The sequence below is a fragment of the Podarcis vaucheri genome (genome assembly GCF_965113315.1).
Source record: "Podarcis vaucheri genome assembly, chromosome: 1".
Lineage (NCBI taxonomy): Eukaryota > Metazoa > Chordata > Lepidosauria > Squamata > Lacertidae > Podarcis > Podarcis vaucheri.
Window position 1 is genome coordinate 25,998,816 of NC_138759.1, and position 11,982 is coordinate 26,010,797.

The 11,982-nt window shown below is 41.4% G+C and overlaps 1 long non-coding RNA gene across 1 annotated transcript in view; it reads right to left on the reverse strand.

Annotated features, from left to right (window-relative positions):
* Positions 1-7,339, reverse strand: part of LOC309539053 — a 47,483-nt gene extending 40,144 nt beyond the window's left edge. The window contains exon 1 of the long non-coding RNA XR_014222620.1: positions 7,198-7,339. This is a non-coding gene — a long non-coding RNA (uncharacterized lncRNA). The remainder of the gene's footprint in view (positions 1-7,197) is intronic.
* Positions 7,340-11,982: the final 4,643 nt, after the last annotated feature.

Below are 11,982 nucleotides of genomic sequence, written 5' to 3' on the forward strand. Positions count from 1 at the left end.
CCATCCTCCTTGGGAGCCAGCAAGCAGCAGCTCGTGTGACTTATTAAAGCCGTTCATTAAAACGCCGTTTCTGCTGCAGTTTCGAGCCTGTGCAATGTTCCTGAGGAGGCACAAATTTTGGATTCATGAGCCAGAGCCAGGACAAGTTGAAAAGGCAAAGGTGGGGCTTTCAGGATGAGCTGAATATTCTTTGGTTTTGGTCTTTGATATTAAAAGCTGACCTTACAGTGAGGTGGGGTGTTACATCAAAACAGCAAACTAACTATGGGCTTCTTCAGGCCTTGGAAAGAGTGATTGAGGGTTTGGGATGTGTGCAGTGCCTCCCCCCATGTTAGCCTGCATGCCAGCTTTGCTCATCCAGTCCTGGCTTTTGTGTGTTGAGCGCAAAGATTTGGAGAATTATAACACTGCTTAACTGTTTAGAATCCTCTCCGCAAATTGGAATCCCTTTGCAATTGGTGTTCCTGACTGAAGGGAAGATTCAAACCACATTGATTGATTGATTTCATTTCTATCCCACCGTTCCCTTCAAGGACCCATCCATAGTTCTCTTCCCCACTCTGTTTATTATCCCCACAGCTCGGTGAAGGAGGTTAGGCTGAGATGCTGTGACTGGCCCCTGATCACCCAATAAGCTTCATGGTCAAATGGAGGACTGAGGTCTCCAAGGTCACTACAACACACTGACCTTCATACAGAGTGTGGTTACAATCTTCTGTGCAGTCAGGAGAGAACCACGGGAGAAAGGGCCACATTGCATGCCCTCAGCACCACCCAATCTGAGCCCTCGTGTGCTCTTTTTAAGTGTCTGGAGAGGGCTCAAGTGTCATGTCTATCCCCTTCAGTTGTTCTGATAGTGACAGTTTCCCAGCCTTGGAGCTAAGGATCCTGGACAATGATATTCGGCTGGCAGCTACCATCCAGAGCTGTGAGGCTACAGCACAAGCTGAAGGATGATTGCAAAAGGACTCTTGACATTCGTGCTCAGGCAGTGGATCAGCTGGCAGCTGAGGAATACCCATTGGCCCTAAACAGTGAAGAGCAGACTCCTCCTCCATAAGCAAGTTAAAGAACAGTTGTATTGATGTGTGTTTTCACCAGCAAGGCTCACCCTTGAGGTGCTCCTGGACATGTCTGTGATATATTTATGGTGTCTGCCATTCCAGGGCAGAAGAGATCTGCTGCTCCTTCAATAATGAATTATATATATGTGCGAGTATAGGAAGCTACAATCATAGACCCTCTAACATAGAAAAAGCCTTTGAGCTATGTGGGGTTTACCTCTGAATATATGCATATAGAATCCTATGTAGAAGAGGATCCAGTGCCATACAACATGCATTATATTCCCATCAAGGCAGCAAATAGGGAAGGAGAGAGGGTGCAGTAGACAAGGAAGCCTTTCTTAGCAGGAAGAGCCCATGAACAGAAAGAGAACTGGGCACAAAACCTGCGTTGGCAGCAAGGGATGGATAGACAAGTAGCAAGAAGAGCGGCAAAAGCATGTGAGCAAAAGGAAGGGGGGCACTTCCTGGATGCGGAATGAAGTGGGAGCAATCTCTGTTTTGAGCATGATCTTTCTCCAGCTTTGTCATTGTGCCTTCTCCCTCTACCTTTCAGGTTCTGGAGCTGCACTACCTTCCATTTCAGGATACTGTCCTTGGCAAGTATGGCAAATTTGCTTCCCCCCTCCCACTCCCAGTCCATGAGGCCGCTGTGGTGCCCTTCAGCTCTAGGGTATGGACTGAGCTACGGGGGCAAGGTGCTGCCTCATCACATTTGCCCTTCTGGGCATTTGCCCAGTTTCTCTCTTATAAATTTGTTTTTGTGTAGCCTCCAGATTGGGCCGATCCACTCTGTGGGACTTTCCACAGGCATCTGGTTGGCCACTGTGGCAGCAGGCTGCTAGACTAGATGGAGCACTGGTTTGATCAGCAGACTCTTCTTACTCTATTTACTCAAATGTAATGCACACATTTTATGGCCAAATTGCATTACGAAAATCAGGGTGTGCATTAGATTTGATGGCACCAGCAAATACTTTTTTTGGTTTCAAAGTCTTTGAAAATTGAAGTGTGCATTAGATTCAACGGCGGATTAGATTCACGTAAATATGGTGTGCTCTTAACAAGTTCTGGCCTCAGATTTACATAAGTATTAGATTTTTCTCACTTGGGTTGGTCCTACGCCAGTGTCATCTGCCATGCCAATACCTCCAGCAATGTGGCAACAGCTGTGATGTCTTGGCATGTATGTCCTTCAAACTGGTCCTACAGAATTGCCAGCAACAGCCAGAAAGGAGCTCTTTAGATGTGCTTGTGAGCTTCTATAGTTGCTTTTCCTAATCAGTAAATGCTGTGGGATGAAGAATGCTCACCTTTTGCATATCTCTGAGCTGTAAAATCTAATTCATTACTGTTTATAAATCTTCAGATGGATGACGCTATAGAAAGAAGGATATTAATTGCTTCCATTAATAAAACAAGAATTAAATGTAGGCGTACATTTTTAATTACATTGTTTCCTGTTGCCTGAACTCACTCATCTTAAACTTCTTAAAGCGCCTGTTTCTTTCAATGGGAGCACGTCGTTCATTGCTCGCTTCTTCATTTTTCATGCACCGCTCTTTATTTTCATCTTGAAACCTAAGTTTTCTTTCATTTTGATGGTGCTGAAAACAGCCATATTGCTGTGTGCATAAATTAAAGTAGATGAACATTAATGATGTCAGACCACAGCTGTTCTTAACTTAAATAATTATCGCTCCCTCATTATGATCAAGATTCTAAATAGCCAAACTATTCAATCAGGAGTTCACAATACTTCCTCTGGTTCTATCTATTATCATTGAAATTAGTTGTTATCTGATAAAATACCTGGATAAATCACATTTTGAAAAAAATGTGGTGGAGCCGAATGATTTATGAGACGCAGCCATGTTTGAAAGCACGTGGGGAGCTCTGTAACTTTGCAAACTTGTTACATTTTAAAGCCCCTCAGATTAATGCTACATTAATTACTGATGCTCTGAATTCAACCACATATGCTGCTATTAACGTTACCCATTATCACAAAATAAACACCTCTTTATAAAAACAAATGATGCTTCATCTTAATATTCCTGATTGTTATCTTCCTCCTTCGCAGCTGTTGCTGGTTCTGTCTTGGTGCTTTTTTGTTATAAAGAGGCCCTTGTTGTAATCAACAGTTGGGTTGCTCGCATTTTGCACGCAAAATGCTCAAAGTGCCATGAAAATGAGTAGGTGAATAATCTAAACAATTTGCTTAATTTCCAATAAAGTGGGCCTTTTTACATGGAGTTGGCATCATCAAATGATTTGCTTTCAAAGAATGACTCCTTCTCCCTCTCCTTCCTTTTCACCCTGAGCGTTACATTCCCTTTTGGGAAATCTTATATGGGCCACATGCCAATAGTGTGGTGGGCAGGTCCAGTAGCAAAAATGGGAGGTGCAACAGATATATTGTTATTTTTTAAAATCTTTGTACACTAGGCAAGTTTCTACATACACTCGCACACCCCTCTCATTCTCCATCCAGGCAAACAAGAGAATTGAAGGACACATTCTAACCAGCCCAAACCACTGGGTGATGAAGCATGGCCAGTGAGGGGTGTGGAGAATAGAATAACAGAATCCTAGAGTTGGAGGGGACCACAGGGGTCATCTAGTCCAACCCCTGCAATGCAGGAATCTTTTTGCCCTAGGTGGGGCTTGAACCCACAACCTGAGATTAAGAGTCCCCTGCTCTATTGACTGGCCTGGGGGAAATAACAGGGGTCAGGTGAAGAAGCCTGGAGAGCTGGTTTTAGCCCTCAGACCTAAGGTTCCTGACTCCTGATATATCTAAATGCATATATATCCGCAACCCCATAGTCGCCTTTGACTTACCGGTAACTGTCCAGGGATCCTTTACCTTTACCTTTACCTTTTACCTTACCTATCCCCTATCCCTACACTTAGAAAATTACCCCCCCCACACTCAATTCTGAATATATGGTAGGGTTAGTACCTTGTTGAGAATTGGGAAACAGTCCTTCTAATTTGCATCTGAATGAGAATATTGTATACAGACTTTGAGGGAACAATAAAACATGCATGCTTGATTCTCACACGGGGTCACTAGCCATTGGTTTAGATAAACTGCCATGCCAACTGGCAATCATTTTCAAGAGTCTGCTCCAAATACTTTGTGGAGTGAATGATCACCTAGAATCAGAAAATGGCCTGCACTATTATTAAAGGCATGGGCTGTTCTTTCAGGATATAATGGCTGAGATGAAAACATCTGTTTGGTTATTACTGGTTCCAACAGATTTCCTCCTTACTACGAGAAAAGAATTTTTAGCCATTGTTAGCTTTGGTGGCTGGTATTACCTATATGGCAAAGAGTAGATGAATGTTGCTGGGATATAGATGCCAACTCAGAAACAAAGTTTATTGAATTCAATGAGGCTTACTCTCAGGCAAGTGGGGTTAGACTGCAGCCAAAATTGCTAACGAACAAATTCTTATTATCATTAACATTTGTTAGTTGCTTCATATATAAAGTCTCAAAGTGACTTAACAAGGTAAAATACAAACATATACAAACAATTGAAGCAACCATTGATGTCAGCCTATCCATGCCCTTAAACTGCTAATCTTAAATTATTCCATTAGTTGGGTAGGAGAGCTGAAAATAATGTCAATATATTTCGCATCTGGCAACCTTTGGTTTTAGATAGTACATGGCTAGATGAGTCGAAAAAGCCAGGGCAACAAATTTTCACATTCTTCTAGTGGCTATGGTGCCTCATTTGCTAAAATTGGAGATAAGCTTTTATTCTCAAACAGCAAGCAGAGTATTATCTCCAATCTTAGTGCTGTGGGTTCACAGCACTAAGAACAGAAATAAGCCTTTGCCTGCTCTCATGGTCCGAAGTTGGAATCACCTAGCATCATATGAAGACAGGTGATTGAGAGATGGGTTACTCTGACCATCCAAGTGGTCCATGGAGGATGTGCCACTTCTGGAACCAGATCCAGTTCCTCACCCCTGCCATTGAATATACAAACAATACAAAGCAAGGAACAGCTTGCTGAATATTTATTAAGGAAATACCTATTGTTGAGCTATCAGCCTTTGCTCTAGATCTAAATACTGTCTAGAGCTATAGAATATTCATCTTTGACAAGCAGCAGAAACCCAATTACTTGAGACATTTAAAATAAGTCTCAAGAAATAATTATTATAATATCCACCGAGTATCTCATGGAAACTGGGCTAACTGAACTAATCTATGTATCTCCTCCATCCTTTAATGCATGAAAATTTCTGATCCAATACCTCCTTTACACCAACTAATTTAATCAGGAATTGTTGTTATTACATGCTACTGCAAATATCAAATACAGTCTTTTATTTTGAGCCTAATAAGTCACTTCTGTTACATTATTAAATGCAAATTGGTTGCTAGGAGAGTTCATAGTAGGAGTGGATGGAAAAACCCAGTTGTTATATAATTAACTCCATAATTATAGACCAGCAAATGTATAGGTAAAGTTGCTATTGCTCTACATGCTGAAGTCTAATGATTAACCATAGCAAATTAATCAGGTATTAATTAGCTAAGATAATATGTTACTGTAATCCAACTATATTAATTGACATCTGATTTCAGCCTGTTAGATGTCAATTAAATCAGCCCGCATTGCTGGCACAACAAGAATCAATTAATACACAAGTGGGCTCTGAATTAATGTGCTAGTGGCAGATGGTATCTCTCTACATCACCTGTGCAGTTCTCACCTTTAAAAATAGTAATTTTCAAAGTGATCCCTCTCTGGCATATTATGATCTGGGTAATATTTAGTGCATAGAAATAAACTTGCCTTCCTCAGCTGTGGGTGGGTCTGCTGAACTGGATGAAATTCTGTTCTGCATTGGGTCCATGCCACTTTCTATTGCTTTAAACGGGTAATATCCAATGGTGACAGAAGCCAAGCAGAAGCATTTCTGCTTGCACAAAGTGGGAGGGGGTACCCAAGTTTTGTCAGTCTACCTTACCTACTGCAGTTCTCTGCAACCAAATCCCATATTAATCCACAGAAGCAAATTCTGTTGGTGGGGAGAAATAGTGAAGACCAGGGCCCAGACCAGTGTGAGCTGAAAAGCTTCTTCATGCTTACTGCTGCCATGGGATACAACAGTATGAAATGTTTGGGTGTAAACCTTGTATCAATGGAGGATCTTGCCTAGGGGCTGAATGTGGCTCTCCAGGTCTTCCCATGTGGCCCTTAGAACTCTCTCCAGGTCACAGCCCTACCGGACTCTGCTTTTGCACTCCTAGTGGGTATAAAAGGCTACAGGATGTCAGGGAAAGCTTACAGAACATACACTGGTCAGAAATGAAGTCGTGTGACTGCCCTGAAACTTTTGCAAGTGCAAACAGTATTAGAAAATGGGATTGCCTATGACCACCCTGATAGCATCATGAATGCATAGCAAAAAAGGATGTCTGGAGGGGCTCAATGGAAATGGCGGGGCAATTCCAACCATGAACTTTGAATATGCAGCAATGCCTAGGACCGGGCCCTTATCCCCCCGAAGTCAAAGGGACAAAGCCAGCATCCGTGATAGTGCAACATCTGAACCAGTTTGTGTCCCGTAACTAGAAGAACACAAAGTCTGTTTTTTTAATGAAACAACAAGAGAAATGAAGGATTGCACCTTTCTGACTGAACCTGCATTTTGCACATTATAAGAGAAACGAAGGTTTCATAAAATGTAATGAACTCAGCATTGATTTTTTTTGTTTAAATGAAAGATTGTAACTTGTCATCTGAATGAATTTTTTTTAACATTGGCTTTCTATTTTCATAGCTCTTCTAAATCTCCATTAATGTCATCGGCAGCACTTTCAGAGTTCCTAAATGAAGTCAAGCATACCCAATCCACCTTACAACTGACCTTTCAATTTTTTGCCATGGAAACAAGAATACTCGCTTGATAAACTGGTACTAAACTTCAAAGAACAGAGGAACGTCTGCAGTTTTAGATTGCTATGATGAAATGAAAGCGTTCAAGCTCTTAATTTCTTTTTCCTCTCAATATGGGAAAAAAATATGGTCCATGTCAAATGCAAAAATTATCAGCATCTTGCTTTGGAAGAGGCCATTTTTATTTATCCTTTAGAACATGGGTAGGCAGACTAAGGCCCGGGGGCCGGATCTGGCCCAATCGCCTTCTAAATCCGGCCTGTGGACGGTCCAGAAATCAGCATGTTTTTTTAATGAGTAGAATGTGTCCTTTTATTTAAAATGCATCTCTGGGTTATTTGTGGGGCCTGCCTGGTGTTTTTACATGAGTAGAATGTGTGTTTTTATTTAAAATGCATCTCTATGTTATTTGTGGGGGGAATAGGAATTCATTCGTTGTTGTTTTTTCAAAATATAGTCTGGCCCCCCAAATGTTTCCTGATCCCTGCTTTAGAAGAATGAGAATTACTTCAGTGTAACAAGCCAAGCCCCCAGAGCTGATTTTGTGGAGAGGATTGCAGTGGAGGTTTTTTGCATGACTGGAGCTGCAACATTGGATACAGCCCATCATCTCAAGTTGACCCAGCCTACAGGATTCAACAAGGAGTCAAATGGTTTTCAAAAATAAAAACTGGGAGACAGTTTTTACATGAGTAGTTCAGTGGGCGACTTCTTTTTGTTTGTGGCATATTTGAAAGACAGGATTTAACCAACAGCATCTCCCATTCAAGGATTGTAGATATCAGGGTGGGAAGGAATCTTCAGAAGATTATGGAGAACTTTGTAAAACTGACAGCATAAAACTTCATGGACTATTGGTTGGACTGAGTATGAAGTTGTTGTTTTTTTAAATCAAGTCTACTCTAGCAAAATCCAAAGCAAATTGTATTTTCTTCATATATACATAAAAATGCAAGGCTGTTGTCATGTTGCCGTTGTTATGGCCACCAGTAGGTATGTGCATGAAGCAGATGGTTTAAGAGATGGTAGGAGGTAGTTCACACAGTGGTTTTGCAAACCACTCTGTGAAGTGCCTCCCCCTCCTTTAAAAAGTATTGGGGTAAGCTGTGAAGAGAGGTGCTTCAGTTGGTGGGATAGATGAGAGGGTGGGTGGTTGAGGTGTGAAAGGAAGGGATACTGGTCTGGTGTGAGAGAAGGGAATCTGGCAAAGGGGTAGGCAAGGTTGGTGATTCAAGTGAGCAGGGGACTTGTTATTAATATGTATTATATTTATATCTCACCTTTCCCTCATGGCATAGATTCAATCCCCAGATGGAATCCCATCCAGGCATTGCCCCAAGACCTTACTTCTGTTCAACAATTTGTAGAGTGTCAACCATTTGCAAAATCAGCTTGCAGTCATAATAATAGATTCCTAGGTTCTATATTTCTATTTATGGCTCACCAACGCTTCATAAATATGAAATAGCATTTTCAGCATAATTCAGCATATGCCAGCTTTCTATCATCAAGAGAGTTTGGCAATGAAGCAATTACTCCTAACACTATTCATTATCAAACTGCTTTTATATAGCAAATAATGGGAATGTCATTTATTTGACATTATAGTTCAGGGGCGGGTGGGGAGGAGTATTCTCCAGTTCCATGTCAGTGTATCTAACCCTCCAATTTACTTCCTGCAAGCACTTCTTATTCCAGATAATCCATGGCACTTCATATGCTTGGATTCCACATGTTTTATCTGTGTTTATTGAATTAATTGATTTTCATTTATTGTAATACTGTTTTATAATGGCCACACAAGGTACTTTATACAAACTAATTGAGCAGGTTGTATTTCAGTTTAATCACATTAAAACTAAAAAGTAGAATAGATAAAAATTCAGATAGATCACAAAGCCTACATTATGTTATCCAGGGAAATGAAATCATGCCTACATCTCTTTTAACAGGTTGGACACTGTTGTATGCAAGGTTGGAGTTGGTTGGGTGAGATTACGGTGTCAAAACAGGGATGGAGCAACAGTTGTCCTCTATTTGTTGTTGAGCTACAACTTCTGTAATCCTGGAGCGTTGGCCATGCTGGCTGGACATGATGGGAGTTGGAGTCCAACAATATCTGGAGGGCCAGAGCTTTTCCATCCCAGTGTTAGAACAATGAATATTGAACTGTGGTTTCTCTGATGCAGTGGACTATATACAGTTTCAAGGAAGTCTCCTAAGACTTGGCTACCCAGGGTTCCCAGCAATGGCTCAAAGATGACCATGGCAGGTGAGGCCATAGCCTCTTCCCACAACACTGAAATATTCCATCTCTAGATTTTAGGCTACAATCCTAACTTTTCCCCATGTTCCACATACTGGTAGGGCTTTATGGAGAATTCAACCTCCATCCCAGCATTAGTGGGGGTTTGTATTACTCCAACATAATCCAACTGTGCTAAAGATAAATTAAAACGTACAACACCATCTGTGAATGAAATATTCCTGATAAGTCATGCATGGATGTTTGCTTGTTAATAAAATATCTGTTCTACGTTGAATCTAGAACTTCCTTTTGAAGACGACAAATGGTACTAAGAGTGAAAAACATGACTGTGGGAAGGTACAGTGGAATATTTGCGGGCTCTGCATCCTTTATCTCTCAGACATGATGCAGCTGAGGAATGGAAGAGGGAGAAGTTTAAAACAGCATACTCTCTCCTTTCAGTGTTTCTCCCTTTTTGCTGTACTCAAACAACAGCAGAAGCTTGAGCCTTGTGGGGGTAGGGAGAGCAGTTCGTTTTAATGAGGAAAAATAACAGAGATGGGCACAATGTTTAACATGTTGTAAACTGCTTTGAGATTCCCTCCCCTTTAAAAATATAAAGTAGTATAGAATTGAAATGAATAGTAGTAATGATAATAATAATAAATCAAATATATGTAGCATTAGTATATTCAGATAACATAGAAAGCTGGCAACCAGCTAGTTACTTGTTTGACTTCCCACTTGCAAAACATTTTATTTCCAGGTTATTATAAGTGTTTAAATCAAGCCTTCTCTCCCTCTGGCAAGGCAAACTTCATTGTGGCTCAGTGTCAGTTGAAGAGAAAGGTACAGAGGTGCTTTACATAACAGTGGCTGTCAGATTTACTGAGGGGGATTTCCTAAGAACATTAAACCTGCCAGTTCTTCATGACATCTCCTTTGGGTATCCAAATGAAAAGATTTTATTGCATCTGAAAAGAAGATTCCAAGTCTCTTTTGCTGGGATGACTTTATGGCCCTCAGAAGAGAGTTTGCTGAGTCAGCTTCTCTTCAGTGCCTTTTGTGGTATCCACTTGTTTCAACAACCATTCATTCTTCATGATGAAGACATGAGATAGTGACTGGAACAGAAGGAAATGGCCTGATGGCTTCACCAAATATTCCAAAAATCAGAATTATGCTTTAGCTGGCTTATGCTCAACTCTATATTTAACAACAATAGTTATGATTTATCGAGCACCTAAAACTAAATGAGGCTGCTTGGATCCTGCTCACAGATTTACAACGGAAAACTTAGGAAAACAGGCTGAGGAAATGTGGAGGCTGTCCATCAGCATGAGACCATAGCCAGCCTGTTATGTTATAGTTTATTTATACATTGTTATTTGGCCCAAAGGCACACACCCTCCAGCAATGAAAACCATATACAGTGGTACCTCAGGTTAAGAAATTAATTCATTCTGGAGGTCTGTTCTTAACCTGAAACTGTTCTTAACCTGAGGTACCACTTTAGCTAATGGGGCCTCCTGCTGCCGCCACGTGATTTCTGTTCTCATCCTGAAGCAAAGTTCTTAACCCGAGGTACTATTTCTGAGTTAGTGGAGTCTGTAACCTGAAGCATCTGTAACCCGAGGTACCACTGTACATACAAAATAAAGGTACTATAAATCAATCAAAAGAAAAACCAGCAAATACCACCAATCACAAGCTATGAAGACTACATTCTATTTCGACTTTGATGGCTACATTCTACCTCCAGTGGAAGTATGCTGGGGGGCAGAGTTGAGGGAGTGTGCTGCTGTGCTCAGGTGTTCTAGTGGGCTTTTTATAGGCATCTGGTTGGCTACTGGGAGATGTGTCTTTGGCCTGATCCAGAAAGGCTCTTCTTTTGCTCTTATGTTCACATTAGTAAGCTGCATTCAGGGTCTCATCACAGATGCAGTTCCCGAGCACTCCACCCTTTAGAACTCAACCCAAAGAACTCAGGATAATGTAGATACTCTAGCAAATATATTGGACTGATATTCTGGCATTTCCCCACGATCTTCCATGTAATATTTTGCAAGTATCGCTTAAGCCTGGAGAAGTCTTCAGGCTGAAACAGGCAGGCTCTGATTTGTAACTAGGAACTGGGAAAGACCAACTATTTCCCCCCCAAAGAACAAGGTTACAAAACGCATGATTTTTGACAGCAGCCGATCTATTGTGTTGTCAGTGCTCTTGGATATATACTATAAGTTCCCCATAAGATCCGTTAATATGTTCTTAAAATATTTTCTTGCTCTTTAATGTCTGCTTGCCAAATATATGCTACACAAAAGAGAGAAAAATAGGTTGTGACCCCAAGGTCCGGTCAGTGTCAGGCATGCCAACTCCTAAGGGTTGAGGCTGTTCCCCCCCACCCCCAAGTATTTTTGGAGGGGGCCAAGCCTCCTCAATATTCAGGGGGCATTTGGCTCTGCCCCGTGGCATCACACGCACAAAATCAGGGCATTGTGCAGCGCCGCACGCATGATGCTGTGACGTTGCAAGGCATCCTGCACAGGCCCCCTCAGTCCTCTTAAGAAGATGGCGCCTCTGGTCAGAGTAAAACAATATTGTGCAAGATGGTCCAATAGACTGAGACAATATAAGGCAGGTTCATATGGTTGTTAGACTCACTTCCAGCACATGCTTTGTACACCAGGCAGTGGTTCATCCAGAGTCTTCCAGTTGCTGTTAGATTCCAACTCC